Raw genomic sequence first — 25,482 nt, 5'->3', positions numbered from 1 at the left:
AAACAAGTAAAATTGCCACATTTGGGATGAAGAGCAATCTGAAGCGATTCAAGAGCTGCCATTTCATACAGAAAAAACAACGGTTTGGTGTGGTTTGTGGGTCGGTGGAATCATTGATCCATATTTCTTCAAAACTGATGCTGGCGAGAACGTTCCCGGCAATGGTGACCGTAATAGCGCCATGATAATCGACTATTTCTTGCCTGAAACTGAAGCTCATAATCTCGGCGACATTTAGTTTCAACAAGACGGCGCCACTTTCCACATATTGCATCAATCAATGGATTTATTGAAATAATACTTTGGTGAGAAGATAATTCACGTTTTGGGCCGGTCGATTGGCCACCAAGACCATGTGATATCACACCGTTCGTCTTTTTCCTATGGGGACATGGACTTTAGGCTTTAGTCTATGCGGACAATCCCACTTCGATTCAGACCTTGGAGCCAAACATCACTCATGTCATTCGCCAGTTACCAGTCGAAATGCTCGAACGAGTTATCGAATCAATAAATGAACCATCTAAGACGTAGCTGCTGACATTTGAAAGAGATGCTCTTCAAAAAAATACATGCCAAAGAGAGTTTTTTCGAATGATAATAAACATTCCGTATTGGTTTGAAGTCTCTGTGTTTTTTCCTTAAAAAAGTAGGGAACCTCGATAATAGTCTTTTGTCGTTGAAGATTGCTCCTTGCGATTTCGTTAGTTTGGATTCAGTTCAGCTGGTGCAGTCCACATGAAGGACTGTCGATTGAGCTCTGGAGGAAATTGCTGAAGTCTCATTTCAGCTTAATTTTACGGTCATTCAAGAGGAAGAGTAACGGACTTTTTTGGTCCACGGAATTTATGGTCTTCGGTGCTCATATGACTGGGTTTCATTCATTGAGCTTTCTGATATCAGCAATTTGTACAACCAAAATTAATTTTCAATTAAGGCGCAAAACTTTTATTTCTATTTTTTTCAAACTTCTGATTGTCTATTTCGCAAGATCCAATCGCCAGTTGTGTCATCTAAGTGCATATCTTCTGAATGTTAGGTTTAAACACATTGACTTATCTTTTAAGGAGACGACTTGCATTCAACTAATCAAAGACAGGAAAATATGTATCTCTGACAAATATGTTCTTCTTCGAATAAACTTCTTTTAAGATGGTCCTTCATCGTAATTTTCTATTATGAAAAATACTATAAAATAGCAACGAACATATGAACCTTGTATATAGCATTTTTTTGTTGTTTTTTATGTAAGGAAACGTTATACAATATTTAAGAGGTTCCAGTAGCGCCTTAATTATATGTATGTATGTGAAAACTTATACAAGTAATAATATACACTACAAGCAAACCATTTTTCTGCATTTTATTGCCTTTATGTGCTTTCTAACATTACAAACTTCTTGTATTTTTTTGTAAGCCATTAAATTTCGCAACATTACACCCACTTTGTACCGCAAGTTCTCTGTTTCAATGGCGCGTATGTCGCTAAAATGAACATTTCGCAATAAACACGCACATACCCACCCATCCTTCGCTGAAATTCACATTTACAAAAATGTTACAAAAATGTTTTTCAAATATAATCCATATGCACACATACTCATACACACTTAGACATTTTAATGAATATACATGGCGTATGTTTTAACTATGTCCTGTGCTCGCTGTTTTCGGCCGGCTCAGAGATAGGACACTTTACCGCAATGCCACGGCGTTGTCTGTGAAGGCCTGACAGCTGTTGGCGGGTTGGCTGGTTGGTCGCATGGTCGGTCGGCGGTATTGAAATATTCAAGGCTTTAGCTTTGGCGTTGGCGTGCCTTGGAATGCTTGTCTGCCCCAATTCAAAAATGCAATAATGTCAACTGATATTCACGCGTGTCCTTTTTCACTCAAAGGGATTTCCTGTTTGTTGGCGGAAGGCCGAGGTGTGCATACAGATATACTTGTAATTGTAATGGATATACTTTGTGCTTATATACATGTATGTATATATACATACGTTGGAATGTGTATATAAATAGGTACACGTGATTTGCAGTAAAAGAATATCCACAATGTTGTTCATATCCTCTACATGTGAGTATTTGCATGGAAAGCAACTGTGATAGAATTTCGCCACAGTCAGAAATCAGAGAGTTAGTCTTTCCGTAATTTGAAACAAATAAAGGAAGAAAAGGGTTGAGGAAAACCAAATTCCAACTTGAAATAACATTTTTCATAAAAACTTCATGCGAGATATAAGCATATATGAAGGAAAGAATCAGTCTTCTTTTAAAGTACAAGTGATATTTACATAGTTAGTAAAAATTCGACCTTGGAGTATATTCCACCAACTTTCGGCTTAATTTTAAGTTACACAATAAAATTTGTTCCCAAAACCGTCAGCCCAATGTAAGTCGAATACACAAATACTCATATCGAGAATTTAAAACAAATAAACGGATGTACTTTGAGGAATAGGGAATAGAACTGAATACTGTTTTTTTTTTCAATTTGTTGATGGTATGTGGACTATATGAGGATTATTTCAATACGTTAAGCATAATTTTCTAGAACTATTTTATATTTAACAAAGTTTCAGAATCAAATTCAAATTCAAACTTCGAGAACTTCGCCAATTAGCCGGTCCCATGCACGTGTAAAGTTCGATGAGGCACCCTGATTGGTTTCTGGAAAGCGTCTCGGAAAGTAGAAAGAATAAGCGAGCAATACTCTCTGAAAGCCCCATCCAATACTCTCTGAAAACCTTTATCAAAAGTATAAAATACAATCAATCAATATGATCGACCGTGATAGCGCAGGAATTAATACTCCAGGTGGCAACCCCGCAAGTAATATTCCAACCACAGCTTCCGTGGCAACTGATATTTCAATAGGATATGGGAAGCCTGTCCGTAAGACTGGAAACGCTCCGGAGCCGCTGGGTGGATACATTTATGCTGCACCCAGTCCTCAGGATAGTGGAACCCTTCCCAAAAATAAGACATTTTTGGAGTCAGGTATACTCCTAAAAATATCTGCGGCTGCTAAATGCTTCAAAAGATCAAAGCAGCACGTCTCTTGTATACGACCGACTGAGCGGATAGCGGATCATCAGTTTCAAGGACGAACAAGAAGAAAATTACCAGTTACAAGGCGCAGGAGTACAGGAAGCCTATATGCGGAGGCGACCAGTCTCTTCAACTACGACATAATCGACACTGGCGGACCCAGAAGGAGCTTGTCGATGGAACAACAGCTTCTGTTTAAGGTGATCTTCAGCGATGGTCTAATGGACCTGATCAAATGGAAGTCTTCTGGTTGGCCATCAACTCCATGGAAGAAGTTTTAGCTGTGGTCGCCTGGAGCTATGCGATAACTCCAAACCGCATCTTGTGCGTAACGAGGCGACCCTAGACTCGTGAACACTCACATCTTCATTTGGAGTACAGTGGCCGTAATGTCCTCTGATTCGGCACTGAGCATGTTAGCTAAACAAAACACGGAAATGAGTACGAGTGTGTGGGAGATACTCCAATATGGCAACACCTCAGAAGGCGCTATTATGGATATAGTCGCGTACTTATTCCTAGAGTTTGTAAGTGGTAGCGCTCACCTATTACTCTCTACCGTTCACTTCACGGTCGGTCAGCGCCAGATCGCGACAACACCTCCTTGGAAGAGTTGCCCCCTTGACGTTGCCAGTTCTAGAAAGGAGATTGCGAGAATGTATGTAGAATCGCCATCTACCAACACGTCCCCCAGAGTATATCCGGCAGTCGTCAGGTGCGTAGATGAAGGGATGCGAAGATTTCTCTCCAACAAAGTGCGCGTTGGGACAGGAAACTGCGACCGGCGCAGAAATGGTAGCTGGGTATATTATATATCAAAGGTGGATGGGCCTTTCAGAGAGTATTGCTCGCTTATTCCTTCTACTTCCCGAGACGCTTTCCAGAAGCCAACCGGGTGCTTCATCCAACTCTACTTTTCACAATATGTGCTAGGCACCGGTTAATTGGCTGAGTTCTCTAAATTTGAATTTTTCTGAAGACGTTCCCTATTTCGGTATTACAAGATACGTGGCAAACTTAATATACGAGTACCCATTTCAGGGTATAAAAATAAACAAAAAGCTCAATATATTTATTGTATAAGATCCTACATTTATTATAATCGCTACAATGTGTTTCGATGCCGCACAATAATAACTCTGCCAAGTACAGTGACTGTAATGTAAGATAAGACAAACGATGAAGAACAAAGTCTTAAGTAGCTTTATTTGATATTAAATTGCATATACCATATCTACTAGCAAAACCAACTTCATCATATTAATACTTTATATCCGAATTTTATACTACCAAAGCAATAAAGCAACTTATTACAGCTATTGAATATGCCACTTAACAACTACACACAAACCGCCATTGATAACTGAATGCGCATAATAAAAAAGATTTGCTCTTGGCGACCATGGCGTATACGTGACGTTTAAACTTGGTTGCCGCAAACATTAAGCCTCTTAACTTAATTTGTAATTGCTGCCGGCAATTTCAAGTTGCATCTTTTCATCAACAGAAGAGCAATAAATACAAACTTCAACAACAATTTTATCAGAAATACAGTTATATTCTTTACAATATAAAGATTTGGCTATTTATAGCAACCGAAAGCCAGATGTTGCAGCTTTATGCATATATATATGTGAGTATATTTGTATATATTTCAAAATATATGAGCATGTATACAAGTGCGTGTTAATCGTTTATTTGTTGCTCTTCTTCTACTCAAGCATTTAATCAAATTGTTCAGGCTGCAAGCGGAAAAACCAAATGAAACTTTTATAGCCTTAATTGTCCATAGCATTTTTAATATTCCACGCATGACATTCGGAGTGGGTGCGTTTATTTGCCACAGGACAAGCCGCAAGCACAGAAAAGTTTCCCACTATGCTCTACTATATTCATATACATATCAGCATATATACTGTAAACATAGAAACATACTATACTTTCTGCATAGCTGTCGTTATTTAAATGAATAGCAAATGTGCACTGTAGGAAATTCGTAACAAAGGTTTATTTGATTGAAGAATTGATGAGTGAAGTCTATCAAAAACATTGCTATCACTGAAGGGTAAAAAATAATGAGAAATTATTCATTTGAAAATGAAAAATCCTTTACTTTTTGAGTCAAATTATTTGTCCTCTTCCATCACATAGCATCCGTTAATTTATCCGACAGATGCATTGCTGTGAAGGTCGCTGTAAGACTCAGGGAAGCCAGGTACATTAAAGAGTCCAAACTGGATCTTCTGAAACCCTCTCCGTTTCGACTAAATCCTTAAAAACTTAGATTAATACAACGCAGAGTCTACTCCTGATAGCTTTTGGCTCATATACCGCGTAGGTATATGTAAGTGAAGCGAAGTCTCCGGAGAAGAGGCGCAGTAAGCTTTTTCACGGATAGGTGGAAACCTAGACGGAAGGTTGGAGCGAAGTCTCTGAAGAAGAGGCGCAGTGAACTTTTAATAGATAAGCCGAAGCTTAGACGGAAGTTTGGAGCATTGTTTAATGCTACCGGATGACTGTAACGTTTCATTCACTTCGATAGTAGAATGGCAATACTAGCTTTGAACTCGCTAACTGTATACTCAAAAACAGTGAGTGTCTGTCCTCACTAGCGAAAGCATCAAACTGCAAAGCCGATGAGGTCGCAACAGAGGACGCCCTTGTTCCAATTACATCGGATTGACAATGAGTTTGGTCTCCATAGTCCTCTTGCGTTCTAGCGCTGCTTTCTGGACTTCGCCTGAGCTTAACAGGGCCGGTGAGGTCACAAGAGAGGAAAAACCTGTTCCGATTGCATCGGATTGGCAACGAGTTGGGTCTTCGTTGTTCTCTTGCGTTCTAGCGTTGGATCTCTGTACTTCGTGTGAACTTAACAGGTATTGGTCAACAACTAGTTCCTGTACGACTAAGAGAACCTACTGACCTAGTGTGGGACGCTTGAGAACCACTTATTTGCTCATGTTTCACTAATTGTAGGAGTTATCAAGGGATATTGTTCAATAGGCGTAACATGCGGGAAGGCAGAAAATCTTATCATACGCTATCTGTTAAAGTTGTATGGAAGAAGGTGAGGCGAATACATCCGGGCACTTCCTCTTCCATTTTCTAGCGTTTGCAAGACTGAGACTAAAACATCGAGGTATTCATATCTTTGGCGAACCTGGCGAAGTAGCCGAAATTCATATTAGCTGCCTCGACAAATTTTTGTCAGGTTCAAAGCGCTTTGTCGATTTTTGAGAGCCTTTCGATCAATACTCAGTTATATCGTTTTTGAATCGACGCTTGAAACTAACCCCCTTTCATTTGCATATATTTGCATAATATTTCCTACGAGGTATGTACATGTCTCTGTGGCTGCAATAAGTATTATACAAATAGTGGAAGGAAATAGTTGCTGAAGTTGATTTTCCGCTATTTAACATAGTAATATATTCACTATGTAAATATGTATGAGTGTATATAACCTCTTTGTTTTTGAATGATTGAACTAGCTTGTGGTTAGGATAGATGTCCCTTTATTACATTTTCCCATATGCAAGCACGTGGCCTGTCAGTATTAAAAGATGCATACACTTGGCGCCAAAAAAATAATAAAATCTCTATGAGTGTCAAAATAAATACATATGTAAATATATTTTTTCATAGCGATATATGTATATACATATGCTGTGAAGCTAAGTTTTACTATTTACAGATTTCTTCTAGATGTAGAGAATTTTGCCATGAATTTTGTTGAATGGTTCAAAACTCAATAAAAGACAAGCTCCACCTAGACTTGATCTGGGTTCCCGGCCACAGGAACATTTTCGGCAACGAAAAAGCAGACAAGTTGGCAAAGGCAGGAGCTTTCCTTAACGAATCCGAGGCGGAGCTAATACCAAGCCCACTAGGATCGATCAAAAGAGAGATCAATAGACAATTTCAACAAGTTGCAAATAACAGATGGAAAAATATAATAAAATGTATTATAACTAAACAACTATGGCCAACATATGACAAGAAAAGAACTAACGACTTATTAAATAGGTCTAGGAAAAGTATCTACAGAGTAACAGCTACCATAACAGGGCACTGGCCATTTGGAGAACAAGCGTCGAAAATGCGTATGCCCTACAACAACATCTGCCGAGGCTGCGGAAGAGCAGGGAACAAGGAAACAATTTTCCACTTTCTCTGTGAATGCCCAGCCCTATAACAGATCCGACACAAAACACTTGGAATCCATCAAGCACTAAACCTTGAATGGATTTCTACTAAAAGCATATTGGACATAAGTAGCTTCATCGAAACCTTAAAATGGTTTGAAAGAGAAGGTGAAACGTGATAGCAGATACGAAAGGTCTACGAATAGTGCATCAAAATGGTCGTGATGTGCCAATTGAGCCCGATAGACAACAGGGCAGCACTCCTACCTACCTACCTACTAGGCACGATGTGAAATAATAATTATTTGAAGATGTGGTAATTGTTCAGGAATCAATAAAATTGATAAAGTATGACAAAGGTTTTTTTTATTTGGGGGTTGTAAGGCAGCAGAAAGTAGTTATAAGGATTACTAAGGACCGGATTAAAACCGTATTCAATTAAAAGAGGTTATTAAGTTAGGTTAATCTGATCTATACAGATTCAGAATTTTAGATAATAAGTTGTGAGTTAAACAGTTCCTTGCTTGAGTTATTTGATATCCATGTATGATCTATATATTTATTTGTACACATACATAAGTATGTATAAGAATATACCCATACTCAAATATAATGGAATTTTAAGGTCATTCAAGCGAAGAAACAAACTATTGCGTTCACAATGTGTCACTTTAAATGAACAGCAATTTGTTGGAACACAAGGTCGGTGACATTATGTGGGTTTTTTAATGCATAAATTGTATAAATTCCAAAAAGCTGCTGTAAACACTTTGGACAACAAAGAAGCATGCTTGTTTAGTCTTACTATTGTGAGTTCAAAAATATTAATAAATTTTTTCCAAAGTACCAAATTTTACATTGAAAAAGGAACTTCAAATGTAGTAAAACCATTCGTTTATGTTTTATAAATAAGTGATTTCAAATCCGTGTTAGATGGAACAAAAATATCTTGTTCAGTTTTTACAAAATGCTAGTGCATCGACGTTATATATATATATGACATTGGCAATAACTGTAAAAAACATAGCTTTGTCAACGCTGCAGATGGAATGCTGTTCCAAAGGTTCTAATAAACTATTTCAATATTTCCCAGACATGTTCAATAATTTTAAATACTTTGAGGTGGTGTACATTTGCAAAATTAGAAATGCTCGGATCGTTACTTAAATATCGAAACCTGTCTGGTGCTCCAAAATTCAAATGACTCAACAGGCTGTCTAATTATAAATTTTCTACGATTCAATAAAGTCCAACTTTAACACCAGAGGCCAACAAACTGCTACCTACTTACGCTGCAAATGAGATGTGGTTCAAACGTATATCATTTTCAAATATTTATATGAATTATCATAAAATATAAAAACATCTCCTAAATATAAATATGTATGGTAACTTTAAATACCCATTGCAATAAAGGTTATTAATGGTATGGGGTTGTTTTCAGAGTTTTTGTTACATGCACATTTGTATTCAATTACCTAAATACATATTTTTGTCTAAGTCAAATATGCTATCTTAAGCAATATACCCAATTGTTGAGTGCATACGTATTGCATATAAAATTTTAAATATGTCATGATTTTTTTATTTTTTTGTTCAATCATATCAATATAAATGTATGTATCTCTATGCGTTTGTTTAATGTGTTTAAACCACACTTTGTACAAATGCCTCAACACTGCAAGCAAGCCTTGCTTGGAATTAAAGGATAAGAAAACAATTTTTGATGTTCCATGCCGTTTTTTTTATGCATAAATTTATAAATTCCAAAATATGTAAATACTTTGGACAACAAAAGCTTTTGTACTCTTACTATGAAATGAGTAAAAATATTGTGTATTGAAAAGGAACTCAAATGCATGTCGTTTTGTTTAAAAGTGATTTCAAATCCTTGTTAGATGGAACAGCTGATGCATCGGAAGCTATTTGACAAATAGCAAGCTCTCACATTGCTAATAAACTATTTCAGAGTTTTATAAGAAACCTTTGCAAATCAGAAATGCTTTTACTTATTTGACATTATCTGTGCTCGACATTGCTAATCGGGTACTCAAGGCTCTCTGTTATAGCCTCCGACAATTGTTGAGGTATATTTCGTTATAAATGGGTATATTTATGACACATAGATTATGTAGCTACAACTGATGTATTGTTATATCTAAGTAAATATTCGACGTTCTTCTACATGATAACAAATAATGTTTGTATGAACATAACAATTACGAGTATTTATATATGGTATATATGTATGTATGTATCTATGTGTATATGAACATAGGCAACTGTTTAATTACTGAACCATTCAAGTGATTTATGGCATTTCCGAATTTAATTAGGCATGAATATTTATAAACCCAGCAGTGAATTGTGCTGATCACAAGCTGTGCTACAACCACTACAAATCACAACGGATTTTTTTGTTAGTTACAGCTGTTCAAAAATTAGTGAAAATAATGAAGAAATTCGCTATATTTTGAAATTTTTGTGTAAAAAAATGAAAAATGCCGCGCAAGTCACCAATGAAATTTGTGAAGTTTACGGAGACGATGATGTATCAGTTCGATAATGGTTCGCTCGCTCCCTCTGGTCGACCTATCGTTGAAAAAGTCGATGAAATTATGGAAAAGATTGACCAGGACCGTCACATAAGCAGCCATGACATCGCTAAGGAACTTAACATTCATCATCAAACGGGTTTGAACCATTTAAAAAAGGCTGGCTACAAAAGAAGCTCGATGCTTGGGTACCACATGAATTGTCTGTGAAAGATTTAATGTACCGAATGAACGTCTCCGATTCTTAGCTGAAACGAAATGAAATCTTGAAATATAAACGAACTGCTGCTTACATACTGAAATAAAATAAGATTAAATTAAAAAAAAGTCTCGTTAATAAATAATTTCAGGTGGGATTGTATTAACCGAAAAGTAATTGCGCAGATTTTGACAATTCTGGTTTTCTTCGGACTAGATTTTGAAAACGAAAATTCTAATAGTAAACTAGTCTTTGTCTGTTCAAGCACTTCTGTTTACAAGTAACATATATGTATGTATAATAGGGTGTCCGTTATTTCCCAAGTAGACTTTTTTGTGCAAACGCTCAAAGGTTACATTAGTTTCAGTTTTTTCTTTAAAAACAAATTATCCAACGTAAGCAAGTTCTTTATTTTTCAGTGGCCAAATCATTTTGCTTTTCATATAAATTCCTCAGTTAATACTTATTTGATTTTTTGCATTAAATTTTTACCTCCAAAGCAAATAATTTACAATATAAGGACATTCTAATAAAAAATTTGGCGCTCTGCACAAACAGTCTCAATGATATTTTTCATAAAAACCTTATTTTAAAAGTTCAACGCAGTTAAAGTTTTGTATCAAATGTGCTGAGCATTTTTAACATACAATTGCCTTATAAATTGTATGTTGCTCATACGCCATGGTGCTGCATACACGGGCTGTTATTGAATGAGCTTACTACATTTGATGCATTATTTTAACTGCGAATAACTTTTAAAGCAATGATTTTATGAGGAAATTAATCAGACTTTTATTGTAGAGCGGAGAATTTTGTATTAAAAAAATTTCAAAAATAGCCATGTTACTTATATGCATATTCATCGGAAAAGAAACATAATTAAGGCACGGTTTAAATTGAATAAAGAAATTTTTTATGTTGGATGTTTTTTTAGAGCATGAACTGATACTTTAAGAGGCTTTTGCAAAAATATAATTAACTGGTGAAATAACCCACACCCTAATGTATATATATGTACTTATATGCATATAATGTACAAACATATGTAAACTTGCATTGTTTATGTTGGTTGTAAATGTCTGGGGTTGTCTGCTTCACAAATATAAACAAAATAACAATCATTAAAATATTCATCACTCAGTCAGTGTTAATGAACTGAGTAGGTCAGCGGGTCAATGGCTGCCAGAGCAGCTCAAATATGTTTCAATAATGTTTGTATGCATAGCAAAAGTCATATGAAATGCGCTTATGAATATGTATATATACATATATCTATATATGTTGATAATATACATATAATATATGTATATGCATGTATATAAATATACATATTGCTCATATATATGTATATACACTTAAATAAATCTTAAGCAGTGAGCGCCATAATAATTTTGCCCATTTTAATTACCAGCTAAGTGCGTATTTTAGTGCCAGCAATAAATGTGTCGAATATGTCAAGTTATAACATTTCTTGCTAAGTATCCTGTAAGCTTACAAATGTATGTGCTGGTGCATGCGTGTTTGTACTTAATCGCTCTGGTTATTTTTATTGCGCAAATAATCGAAAGTCTGACACACCTAATCGACACTACATTTAAGCTATCGCTGACACGTTCTAATGACTATTGCTTTTGTCCTATTTACTTAAGTAGCGCGCCTCAGGCGTGAGACCTTAAGGAACTCGGGATATCACATAACAAAACAAAGTGGAGCACTAAATGCTTTTTCTTTTCACATATATACATATCCAGGTATTAGCACACATATTCCTGTTTATCTACATACTTACATATACGATATATATACATACATATATGTACTTTAGTATGCTCCTGTAGCATAAGCCAATAGCAATTGGCAATCTTGGCGAAGTGTGTTAATCGAAATTGATTAGTCAGCGAAAACGAACAATAAATGGCAATTAAGACGAAGCGATCCATTTAAATGAACTCTAAATGAACGGTATACATGTTTGTATGTGTTTTTGTACTACTTAATGTGAAAAATGAAAATTGAAGTTGAAGTTGAAGTCCTTCAGTGTTTATGCTAGCTGATTCTAATGCTTTATTTTATGTTCTATATCGGAAACCTTAGCAGTATATATGAGTAAAGAAAGCTAAGCTCTTTTTATAATGATGCAGAATAAAATAAAATTTAATTTGACGATTACGAAATAAACATTGTTGCAACGTGTAAAAAAGCATAACTCAATATTTCATAAGTAAATTTTCAGGCAAGAATGAGTGATTCGAGTTTATGTGATCCTTGCTACCCCGAAAGTGTTCGCCTAGCTTCGAAAAGTATCTTGTGGTTATTTTTAATGGTTTTCTAACTACTTCAGCTAAAATTTAAAAACACTTTTATTATTTTTTACAGTCTGTAGATATATCCTTAAATTCTTTCTTTAGCCAAAGTAAACTATCAAACGGTCAGAGGGTTTTTAAAGCCATAAATTTGGATTATTAAAATATTTTATCGATAACAAAGCTTGTTACAATTTATTTGCGAAATAAATGTTAGATTAAGCCATTTTAGCGAGTGTTCTTTTGCAGTTAGTTGTGCTTAAAATATTTTGCATCCAAAAGAAAAACTCTAAGACATATTCAGCACTTTAATCGAGCGTTTTTAACCTTTAAATATTTTTTTGTTAAATAATTATTATATAAAGTCATTTAACGAGTGTTCTTTTCCAGCTGGCTAACTTAAAAGTATTTTGCATCGATAGAGGATACTCTAACAAATATTTAGTGTTTTAGTTGAGAGTTTTTAAGCCTTTAAATATTTTTTTGTTAAATAAATATTATTTAAATTTCATTTAGAAAGTGTTCTTTTGCAGCTGGCTAACTTTAAAGTATTTTTCATCAATAGAGAATATTCTAACTAATATTGAGTTCTTTAAACGAGTGTTTTAAAGCCTTTTAATCTTTTTTTGTTTAATAAATGTTATATAAAGTAATTTAACGAGCGTTCTTTTGTAGCTGGCTAGCTTTAAAGTATTTTGCATTAATGGAGGATACTCTAATACATGTTGGGTACTCTAATTGAGTGTTTTTAAAGCAATGACTTTCGTTTATTTAAGATTTAGAACGATGATAAACATTTTTATTACTTCTTTGATCAAGAAATAATACACAAAATCATTTTACCCAGTGTTCTTTTGAAGTTAGCTGACTTTTAAACATTTCTCTCCTTCATTACTTTCTTTGAAAAAGAAATAATAGATAAAATCATTTTAGCGAGTGTTCTTTTGTAATTGGCTAACTCTAAAACCTTTTGCTTCGATAAGGGATACTCTATCACATACTGTATACTTCAATTGAGTTGGTTCGGATGCAGAAAACTTCAAGGATATTGCCTTAAATATAAATCCTAATTTAAGACGCCGATATTTAGTAGCATAAATTATAGTATTGACTACTTAGAGTTATTCAAAACCTAATTTTAGACTTTAAATACTCAATAAATTGTATAAAATTAGATGAGCAAATTGTGGTGAATTATTTCATATGGCTTTAATTTACAAAGATTGTTACATTCCATTTGTACTTATTATGTTCATACCTCGGTAACTTCGTAAACAAACACAAAATCATATTACCGCTATTTTTAGTATCCCAAAAGCGCGGACAAAAGAAAGGTCATTGATTGTATGTACATAAATATGGATATGAAGATAAGCATATATTTATATATAATAAACATAATCCATATGTTATTTCTACATTTCTACACAATCTGATTCGCACGCTTCCACATAAATTAACTATAAAAATACCACCAAATTGTGTATGTAAGTATATAATGTATAGTAAATGTATGAAAATAACGTACGTTTGTGTGCTAAGGTGTGCTCAGTTCATTAATGTCCATATGGATGCCCACAGTGGAAGCAAACCAAGCAAATGAAAGGGCTTGAAGTGAGGTGCGTGCGCTGTAAATCTCATACAAATATGAAGGTTCATTATTTGCACACAACACATATGGTACATATGGATATACCAAATTGAAAAGACTTGCATGAGCGTGTGTGTTTGACAGTATTATTCGCTATGATTCGTCCTTGAGCTGTTGAATGTTATTGCCATTGTAAATATGTACGATTTTGTTGTGCTACTCGGTTTGCTTCCTAATTTGTGCGCTGTATAGCGATGCTCTTATGCTGGTGCGTTGTGTGTGTTGGGGTAACCCCTGCGATTTGTGCCTGCAAACTCGCTTCAAGTTATGCTGTAACACCTTTAATTGCATAGCAACCGCAGATAATTTTGAATTTAATTTGATAAGTTAAATAAAAAAAAACGAAAAATGGAAACCTTTTCGGTATGCAAGCTTTATCTGTATGTGAATCCGGTTAAATCAGTTTCAGTTATCTTTCGTTAGTTTGGGAAATGAGGGAAGTAGCCACCAGAGATGCATATTTCTACTATTTTTTTACACTTTGAAGAGGGTATAGTTAGTTTGGCTTGAAGTTTGTAGTGCCCAGAAGGAAATGTATAGAAATTATCAGCGTTATAAGCTGAGTCTGTTTAGCTATGCTCGTCGGTCTGTCTGTGTATATGCAAACTAGTTCCTCAGTTTTTGAGATATCGACCTGAAGTTTTGCTTATGTCCTTTTTCCCCCAAGAAGCTGCTTAATTATCGGAACCGCCGAAATCGGACGACTGTATCGTTCTAAATTAAGACCTTGTACATATGGAAGTCGTTTCAACATGACAAGATATCTTCTGAAAATTTGACTTAGAGTATTGCCCAAGACAATGCTACAATTTCCAAACAAATTGTTCAGATAGCAAAATCTAATCTGCTAAAAAATTTATTCATATTAAAATCTTGTGTTATAATTTACTTCAGATGGGACGAGTACCTAGAATTACTATCGGCCGTCAAAGATCTCTGAAATAACTTGATTCGGTCCGGTAGCCGCCATTTTGTAATAAAATATTGTCGAAACAAAATATTTGTGTTCGTTCAAATGTAAGTTTTAAAAAGACTGTTAGATAGAAATTCAATTTCTTCTTCTTTATTCTCAGAATAATCTGTTAAACTTAGGCGTTTTTACGGTTTTACATTGGTCTAACCCCACAAGGGCCGATGAACCTGATAAGTACATATATAAGGTTCAGTGAGAGAAAATTCATTATTCTTCTAATAGATAGATATATGTGAACGTGTTACGCTATTTGACATAAGTAAGATCAAACATCTTTTATGATTGATTGAGTCAGTATTGTTTGAGCGAGCGTCAAAAATGGATCTCAGCTTTTCTTCTAAAAAAAACTTCGATAAAAGCCTTGTTTCTGGCTTTCATATGATAACAGCCAATCACCTGGTATTTTAGTTTCGGTTGGGCAAAGGTTCTATTGGCGAAAATGTCGATGCAATAATGGAAATCGTCGAGTCTAACTGCAGGTGAGCGCTGTTCCGATTGGCTGGAATCTTAACATTGCACAAAAAAATCGTTTTTCATATTCGGCACAAAACTAGGTAAAATGACAAAAATCTTTATAAGCAGTATATGGGAGTTAGGAGTAGTATTGACTCGATTTGTATCTATTGTAACCAATATTACATACAATTAATATGCCACAGATCAATCAAATGCTCCCAAGGTCTCATCAAGGTTCCTCACATAGGTACAATCACCAATCATATGGAGTAAAGTGAGCTGAGTGTTCGGAAACCTTGCTGTTAGTTATATAGGGGCCAAGACTAGGTTTAAGCTTAATCGCTTAATGGCGTTTTTTGGGCGTGGCTGTAGTCCGATAACGCCCATTTATGAACTCGTTCTCCACTTTTTGCATTATCATTTTTTTGCATCATTACCATATTTCAATTTTTACTCAAGTTACAGCTGCCCAGACAGATGGACGGACTGACAGACATTCGGATTTCTCGTCGTGTTGATCACTCATATATTGGCTGATATATGGACTGTAAAGTCACCAGGAAGTTTGAAAATCTTTGTATATAATATATAAGGGAGCGAGTATTGACTCGGTATAGCCCATTTTTGACATACACACATACTATTGTCAATGTGATGTGAAATGATTATCTTTCAAATTAAATTATATATCCCACACACACATTTGTGGAAAAAAGTCCGTTATACATATGTACTGGGGCTTCTGGGTAGCCAAAGAACCTCCCTTTTGAAGCAAACCATCTCTCCACAGGGTTGTGCGCTGGGTTTGGGACCCGCCACGTAAAAAACGCCCCAAGAGACCCCTCTTTTGATGATGACCACGGTAAACGCATTAAAGATTTAAAGATTAAGATTTAAGGGCATGCACCTGGAATGGTAGGTCACTCAATTGGAAAGGGCCCGCTGCCCAAATGGTTGATGTTCTTTTAAAAGTAAAGGCTGACATCACCGCTGTGCAAGAAGTGCAATAGACAGCCCAAGGACTGAGATGAGTAAGTGGCATCTACTACAGTGTCCACATAAAGGAGCGCAAATTAGATGTGAAATTCGTGGTGGGAGAGAAAGTCCATTGCAATGGCATTCACCCCGATGGATGAACGTCTAGTCACAAACCGCATCAAACCGAAGTATAGCTGATTTGGGCCCACAAATAACCGAACAAAACTATTATACTCTATAGCAAACTGTGTCAAGAGTATAAAAATTTGATAAATCCACTCATTACCTTTGGTCATAAGATGTAAGTACATATAAATTTATCTATAAACAATACATTATTATCATTTCGTTAATTTTTGCTCAACAAAATTTACAAATTTCAAAATTCTTCCACACAATAATTTATGAACTAATATTAATATTGTTAATGTTACATAATATTTTTTGGTAAGATGATATGTATTTTCGTACATATGTACATATGTATGTGTAGTTGTGTTTGAGAGCAACCATATAATTTCAAATTGATTAAGAAAAACCCACTAGAAAGCGTGTATAATAGCGCTTTTAAGAATCTAAAATAGAGCTACATATGTACATATGTATGTATGTATATGCAGCAAAGTTAGCAAAGGTCATGGGAAGTAAAGCATTTGCTTTTTAAAAGTGTTTGTAAACACCACATAGAGCACTACACACATACATATATTCCGTTCGTAGGCTTTAACACAGTTGTGTGGGTGTGCACTGAGCGTGGTGCCAATAAGAAAGGGTAAAAACACCGGCGAAAACCGCTAACACAAATGGGCGGCACGGCATAGAAAATCATTAACGCAACACGTGTGCATTTGCAACAATAACTACATTGTTGCTGCTCTTGTGGTGTCGCTGGTGATGGGGGTAGCCGGTGTTGACAAGTATTGGTATAATCATTAAATACATATAATTTCGTTGTTAATCTCATTGTTGTTATTTTTAGAACATATTTTATTATTTTGTCGTATCTAAGTACATACGAGGTGTATACATAAATATGTATGTATGTGTGTTTGTATGCACAACACTTGACGCGCAATTGCTGTCAATGCGTTTTATCGGCTTTCGCGGTTTTGCTAAAATACTTTTTCTTCTATTGTTTGGGAAATTCAATATACGCAAAAACATGCACACTTACATACATGCACCCGTTTGTATGTAATTGTGGGCGTTTGTGTGCTTTTACCTGTGCAACAGTACACAAAAAATAAAAAACAAAATTTACCTACTAACTAACCCAATATTATACCCAACAGGCTGGAACTATGGGTATCGGAGAAATGTGAAACTGTTAGATTCGGGAAAATATACTCGTGACCTACTACTTACCGAAATTATAGCGGCAAATGTAGGGAATTATAATACCTAAAACTAGCAATATGAAATGAGTGTACAGTTATTGATGTTTCCTGATTCTCTTGAAGGTCTATGTGTGGAAAATGGGAAGGCTGCGAAATCAGCTAATAGAAGGCTATTTGTTGATAATATCAATAAAATAATGGAAACCGTAAAGTACGAGTATAATTGAACAAGTGAGGATTATTTCGATTGCTCAGGAGCTAATTTTATTGCACGTAACCCCGTTTGGAACCATTTAAACAAGACTGGGTATGAAAAAGACTGCACGTTTTAGGACACCGGAAGAGAGGCTTGACTTCGGAACTGTTTGATGATGTTTAATAATATCCTCAGGGTCATATACCTATGGATGATATTTGCTAACTTAGAGATAAACACCTGTAAGATGGATATCCTACTCTTTACAAGGAGATACAAAATTTCGCTATGGAAATCATGGCTCAACGAGATTGAGTTAACAATTAAGAAACATTACAAGTATCTGGCAGTAATTTTGGACATCACACAGATGTGGAAACTCAATGTTGAGTAGAGAGTGAAAAAGGCCAGTGGTGACCTATTTGCATATAAGAAGATTCTATCGTCTGCATGGGATCCATCACCTATCCTTAGCATTGGTGTTATACATACAGCAGTAGTCAAGCCAATCTTGTGTGGTGGACCGCTGTCAGCGAAATCTCATACAAAAACCTTTAAACTTTCCGGATACTGCAGCTGATATAGCTAACCAAGCAGGAAAAAAATAAAGGAGGTCAATATATACATTGTTATAGCTATGCGGCCTGCTTTAGAAGCTTCAAAAATCGTTTTACTTTTGCTTATTTAAGAATATGTCCTTTAAGTTATAAATGAGAATTCGAAGTTAGAAGGGAAATAGTGACCGAGCGTCTAGCAGACATACATACATATTATATAAGTGAAAACTTTGACGCGCGATTTCTACGATTTTTCTTAATTGGCGGGCAGGATAGAAAAAAAACTAAACGTCGTATGAAATTGGGGCAAAGTTTGTTATCTTTGGTATTAAATTATCTTCTATTTAAACTAAAAAACTAAGAAAAGTGAAGTCTGAACATATTTTGAAACAACATAAAGTAAAATTTTTTTGGTCAAAAACCACTTTTTTCAATATTTAAAAAATTTGTATATTTTTCACTTTCTTTTTGGAATTTTTAAAGTTTAACTAGTAGATAAATTATTAAAAATATGAATCTCTTTGAATTTTTTGTTTCAGATAGAAATTGTGACCTGCATACTGCCCGCCGTCCGACATATGCACATGCGAGATGCATCGGGCAATTGCATCACAAAGGCAGAATATCAAAGAATTCGTATCAAAAAAATGTGTGAATAATGTTTAAATATAAAGCTATAAATCCTAGAAATTTCTCTTTGCTCAATTATTTCTTTCTCTCCCAAAAAAATTCTCAAAAAAATCGATTTTTGAAGCCTCTAAAGCTGGCTCCCCCCTTAAGGCAATAATCTCACATTGCATTACATCAGAGAATGCCATTAGAAGCGGGGAGACAGCAGATGCAGCTGCTTCCAGAATGCAGTCGCATATATAATAAGTTCCAGGTCGTAAAAGAATTCCGGGAAACGAAATAGCTAATGAGACAGCAAAAAATGTCATACGTCTGCCTAATGAACCAGTACAGGAAATACGGAAATCACTAAAAACGATATACAATGAAATTTCCGAAAGGCCTGACAGACGAATTAGGGCGAGAATATCGCCTAGATCACGTGTAAGAGTCGCTAAGAAAAACACGCATGCTTTTTATTCACACGGTCTCTAAAGGATTGCAAGACGGTTGTTGTCCTAATGCCTAGTCAAAACCTACTAACATTACATGGGAGTTGGATGAATATAAGTAATACCGATCATGTAGGAAATGCAGGGAAGTAGGCATCAGATACCTACTTGCATTAAATGTAATACGGGTGTGCCTAAGTAATGACGATACATGGAAGTATGCATGGGAGAGACACTGAACACCAGTCCAGTCTAGAACTCGTCTTAAATATTTAGGAGGTTCGCAATTCAGGGGGCTAGACGAAAATTAGATACCAAATCGCACTTAAAGTTCACAAATAGCGCTGACGTTCTGTATAACAAATATTTCAACGGAAATTGAACTGAACCTCAATCAGACATTACTAATGACCAGTAGGTTTATGTATGACAGCCGGCCAGTATAACCTAACCTATCTTTTGACTTACGATGAATAAAATGTTCAGAAAATAGATAATCTCTCCAACAACATTTCAAAGACAAAGCTCTTAAAAACCACACATAGTTAAAAAATCTGACTTTAGTTATTGTTATAACAGTTTAGAACTTTACCCAATCAATTTTGGGAAAAGATATTAGTGGAGACTAGAAACACCATATAATGACTAGTGTAGAAGCTGGCAGGAGGTAGAAAAAGAGGAGACTATAAAATAGAAGATGGGAGTTCAGTATAGGAAAATAATCGCAAGAGTTTCTTGACGATGTTACAGAGGTTGTACAGATACAATTTTTGGACTCATGAACTTCATCAGAAGCACAAGGGTGGTTCAGAAAGAAGACAATAGAGTGAGGGGCTTGTAGTCCCAGTGGTTACACAATAGGCCTCCGAAAGCTGTAGCCATTCGAGCTACCTACCTACCCTAAGGTGATAGGTCGTTTAGTCGTCCTTTCCGGTTACGAAGACCCAATTGTCATTTCAATAATTTCAGAAGAGTCTCCCATTTTAAAAGAAGAGCATAAAAATCCCATAACTAGAATGAGTCCATATTCCAATTAAATCCTTAGGCTTGGATGTCATCAAAATTGATAAATAATATTGTTCATTGGGTATAACCTGACAACTAGCGTCTAAGGTGGGATAGATAAATAACTACATATAAGTATGTATATATGTGTAAGTATGTATGTATATGAATGAATTTAATACATATGCAAGTGTGGTATTATCAGGAATTCTTAACCATAAGCAGCAACAACAAAAACACTTAGTAGCTATAAATTAAAAATATTACATTGAAATAATGATTTACTTCACAACGGTTAAGTAGATGGCAATTTCGAGCACAGCGGGTAGGTGCCTGCGACAGACTGCGTTGCGCTGACAATTTTGCCTCAGCAGAAAAGAGCTGCGAGAATAAATTTGCTTTTAACACTTTTAGCTGAATAATTGAGGCGCATATATTTAAGCAACTCCAAATACCTTAAACGTGTTATATAATGGGCGCCAATGCATGAATAATTTTATGTGTACACAAGTGTACGCATGTATGTGTGCGTGTAGAAAGGAGTCTGATTCCATCCTTAGACAGAGTTTGCTTTGGTTGATTGCCTTTGTTTTCTTTTGCCTTTCATCCTAATGCTTTTGTGCTTTTGCATGCCTTTATAAAATTAGCGAAATTCCATAATCTGAACGCTTATTGTTATTTTTGGGTTAATTGGATTTTTCCTACTTTTTTTTTGTTATATCTGTGCAATTATGCGCTTAGAGTGTGTGGAAGGCACTGATACGCATATGTATGTATGTGTATATATTGTACATTTATAGGGTATAAATATAACATAGATCTATATTTGTCGTCAGTGGCGGATCCATGGGAGTGGTTTTGGGAATGAAATCTGTCATAAAATCAGAGCGCGGAAAATAATTTTAATTCAAATTCAGGAAAATTCACGAAGTAATATCAATCTTAAAAATATGCTAGAAGGAAACTTGCATCTGTTGAAAACTGTACATCAACATTTTCACCATTCCATTGTGTGGTATGGAAATATCACTTTTACCGGAAATGTTCAACGTTTCATTCTGAACAACTTTAAATAAGAGACTATTGGTCTAAAACCGGTTTCGTGGCAGCGATTATGATTCCTAACAAACTTCGCCTTAAAAATCGCTGGGCGAAACTGGTTTTAGGCCCGTAGTCTCTTAGGCAAAGTTTTATGGAATGATCCGTAGAATATATATAAGTATGTATATCCCGTATAGGTGATTTTTCCGTTTTTTTTGGATTCCCTGAAAATCGACCCGCTCTAGTTTACAGGTTACTTCACGAACAAAAAGACCTTAAATGGCATCTAAAGCAAATTTTTGTGTAAATTTAAGTCTTCATGCTTTAAATTCCATCTTTCTGTATTCAGAATGTGAACGTTAAATCCTAATTAAGGGGTTACTTGGGCTCACGGGTTTCAAAAAATCATTTCTCTTTTATTGTCTTATTAAATTCTAAAACCTCTAGAATATTATTCTAAATTTTCAAGTTGAACCGAGTAATAGTTTCGGAGATACAGCCTTGAGAACTTGTGCGCTCGAGGCTAGCTAAGCTAAGTGCGCCGTCTTTAAACGCGTTTTTCTCGAAACTGTGTTTTTGAAGTCGATTGGCAAGATTTCTCGAGAATTACTCAATCGATCTTCAATAAATTTTAAACAGGTTTTTGAGATACAATTCTTAAAGACTTGAACGAAGGATTTCTTTTCCATTATAACTATTAAAAAAAAAGGAAACGAAATTTTAATTTTTTTTTTGTAAAAATGTTTTCCAAAAGTTCAATTTTTAGTTTTTTGTTTCCTTCGTTCAAGTAAGATAAGATTTTTTCACTTTAAACGATTCTTCAAGAAGTTATTTTACCAACGCATTGTTTTTCCGAGGGGTCACCGGAAATGGCGTCACAATGGCCGATTTTAGAATATTTTTTTCCAAAAGTTTCAGAATTTCTTTGTTAATAGTGTATGTTTGTAAGAATAAAAAATTCTAAAAACACTTCATTTTTTATATGAGAAAAAATATTTGAAAAAATGCTGTTTTTTACCCGACGAAACCCATGTAACCCTTAAGACACGGTTGAGAAACTGTGACTATAAATTATCGCATACCTCCAATAAGAACTGAAAATTGAACCCCGAGGTATTAGTTTCATTCAAAGATAAACATTGAACTTGAGATTTGAGAAAAAATTTAGCTGCTCATATGTCGAAACCGAAATCGATTCTAAAGCATCTTCTTCTTCTCTACTGGCGTAGACACCGCTTATGCGATGATAGCCGGGTTAACAACAGCGCGCCAGTCGTTTCTTCTTTTCGCAAGGTGGCGCCAATTGGAGATTCCAAGCGAAGGCAGGTCCTTCTCCAATTGGTCTTTCCAACAGAGTGGAGGTCTTCCTCTTCCTCTGCTTCCTCCGGCGGATATTGCGTCGAATTATTAGACGTGTATAGAATATGGAAGTTTTTTTCATATTCTAGTTAGATTTACCATAGATGAGTTAGTAACCTATGATGACGTTGACTATTTGTCGACTGAAAAACCTTGCCTAAATGAAGTCAAAGAAAATACATTGAGCTCAAGAAGAAATAGCACGCTGAAGCCGCTGAGGGTGTAAATTGAAGAAAATGCTATTAATGTCTCATAAAAATTTCTTATAAAATCTTTTTCCAACAAAAATTGTCTCCATTTGAGTTTCAAGTGCGTTTTTGTAATAAAAATTGTGATTCATTCCATAATATGAGTCTGACCCCTCTTGGAAGCTTCTGTTTATTAAGTCTGTCTTTATTAAGTTTAATTTCACACTAAATTTACGAAATCATTTAGGTTGAAAATGTTTGCTTTTCTTAGCACGAAAGATCCTGTGCTTCTTTTATTTCAGTATTTATTCCACGAGAACACCTCATAACAATTGGATCACAACCTTCACTTTTTTTCTACTAAATAATAAATCTCCCCACTACAGCTACATTACTTAGCTCATCAACCGACTGAGGAGTATACAGCAATAGTTTGCTTCTAAGAAAAGTTTTCAATTCCTTACTATTCACTTTGCTTTAGCATAGTGAGTGTGCTCTTCCTGCCACATAGTTTTACAACAGTTATATTTTATTTTGCAGGAAATATTTACGAGCGCTTTACGACGTTAAAAAATTGATGGCGGGCGCTCATGCTTGAATTTCCACCAAAAAAAAAAATGGAATAAAATCAGAGAAATTTTTTGCAAACGTTTGTGTGCATGTGCGTGCAAAACAAAACATGTTTCATACCATGCACCAAGCAACGCATTACCTATTTTATTATAATGACTTTTGTGCTGCTATTTTGCCAGTGCCATAAAAAACACAGCAACAGCAACAAAAACAAACACAAAAGAAAAAAATCTGTGTTTATATAAATATTTACACAAATTAAATTCGCAAATATTGACACACACTAAAAGTTCACGATTTTTTTGTAAATATAAAAAAGTCAGTCAGCTGTCACTTGCAGGCAGTTGAACTCAAATTATACACAAACACATACAACACACACGGCGTGCGCCACCTTGACTTACACGAACGCGAAATTGCTACTAAATAAATATTTGTCGCTACAACGGAATAAAACGGAACTCCACCGAACCTATGCGTACGCACTCGCGCTCGATTAAGAAGCGATTAAGCACTTATCGCCGTTTTTTGTTTACTATATACGCCAAGAATACACTGTTTCCTCACATTCAAACGAGGCGACAGCAGTGATGTTGAAAAGACCGAAAGTCAATGCGCACGACAACACATACAACGGTTGAATGGCGCGCCGATACAACAATACCAACAACTATGAGAACCAGCTAGCGTTTTGCATTAAACGAAACAGACCCACTGGCGTGCGTTGGAGTGCAGTAAAACCGTTAGATAAAGTGACGAACTTGAATTTGTTGCCGTATACTCGTATTGCAGACAACGAGTGGCAACGAAAAGTCGGTTTGGCATTCGTTTTTTACAGTTGGAGTTAGTTTCGCGGCATTTTTTCGTGATTTCATTGTTGTACTACAATGTTTTTGTTATACGAATACACTTTAGCGTGTTTTGTTTTTGTTGTACCATCTGCGTTGTACTTGAACGCAAGAGCAACTGCTTCGGCCAACGCACGATGTAGCACTCGAATGACAGGCCAACACACAAGTGTTGAATGATGAGGCTAAAAAGCGTCAACACACCGTTACCAACAACTTCGCTGTGTTGCTGAGTGCGTGTAGTCGACTGATGTTGCGGCAACATGTTGCTTGGCGGCACGTGCTGCTGTATGCTTAATACAGCAAAAAATAGAAGCAAAAGTCTATGCTTGTATGTGTGCGCCGCGTTTATATGCACATACTTACTTATCAGTATGGTGTGATGTGGCATGGTATGGTGCTGAGAATGCGCTTGGGGCGCAACAAGTTGCTAAATGCGCGTAAGTTGTAGTAAACAACGGAAGTTCCCAGGGTTGCAGGGTTGCTCTCACATACAAATTAAGTTACACACACAGTAACTTACACATATTAGCGTGTGTATGCGTGCAACTGGTGGACCTGTTGTCCGCGCATTAAATATCGTCGCTGAAATAAGTGCATTAAAACAACCGCGGTGCAAAATAAAAAAAAACGTGAATGATAAATTAAAGAGAGTGTCCAACTTTTAGCTTTAAAAAACCTTCATATAATGCACGCTGTGTATAAAGTTGCTTGTTGAAAAGCTGGGTGTGGATGTAGGTAAGTTTTTATTGCTGGTGTGTTTAGGAATATTAAATAATATTAAAAATAAATAAAACTGCAATTCGAAGTAATTTGCTACCTGGGTTATGCGTATATATCAGATTTTAGAGGTTTCATCGCGTTCCAGTGAAATGGTAAAAAGATGAAAATATCGCCTCAATAATTTATCAATTCTTCTAAAAATTTGGGGTGCATTTATATATATTTTAAGAATACATAACCAAATTTTTTAAGAAAATAAATGAAATAAAAAACTCTCTACTAGA

The 25,482-nt window shown here is 35.5% G+C and overlaps 1 protein-coding gene across 3 annotated transcripts in view; it reads right to left on the bottom strand.

Annotated features, from left to right (window-relative positions):
• The window catches only part of LOC126752991 (ras-related and estrogen-regulated growth inhibitor), a 30,294-nt gene extending 5,668 nt beyond the window's left edge, over window positions 1-24,626 (bottom strand). Inside the window, exon 1 of one of the 3 annotated variants that reach the window (XM_050464085.1) lies at window positions 23,881-24,626. The gene's annotated coding sequence lies outside the window, so the exon portion shown is untranslated. The other 2 variants (XM_050464084.1, XM_050464083.1) reach the window with 2 other exon arrangements.
• Between the last annotated feature and the right edge of the window lie 856 nt (window positions 24,627-25,482).

The sequence above is a fragment of the Bactrocera neohumeralis genome, chromosome 3, assembly GCF_024586455.1.
Source record: "Bactrocera neohumeralis isolate Rockhampton chromosome 3, APGP_CSIRO_Bneo_wtdbg2-racon-allhic-juicebox.fasta_v2, whole genome shotgun sequence".
Lineage (NCBI taxonomy): Eukaryota > Metazoa > Arthropoda > Insecta > Diptera > Tephritidae > Bactrocera > Bactrocera neohumeralis.
The sequence above is the reverse complement of the archived record's forward strand: the minus strand, read 5'-3'. Positions and strand labels throughout refer to the sequence as shown.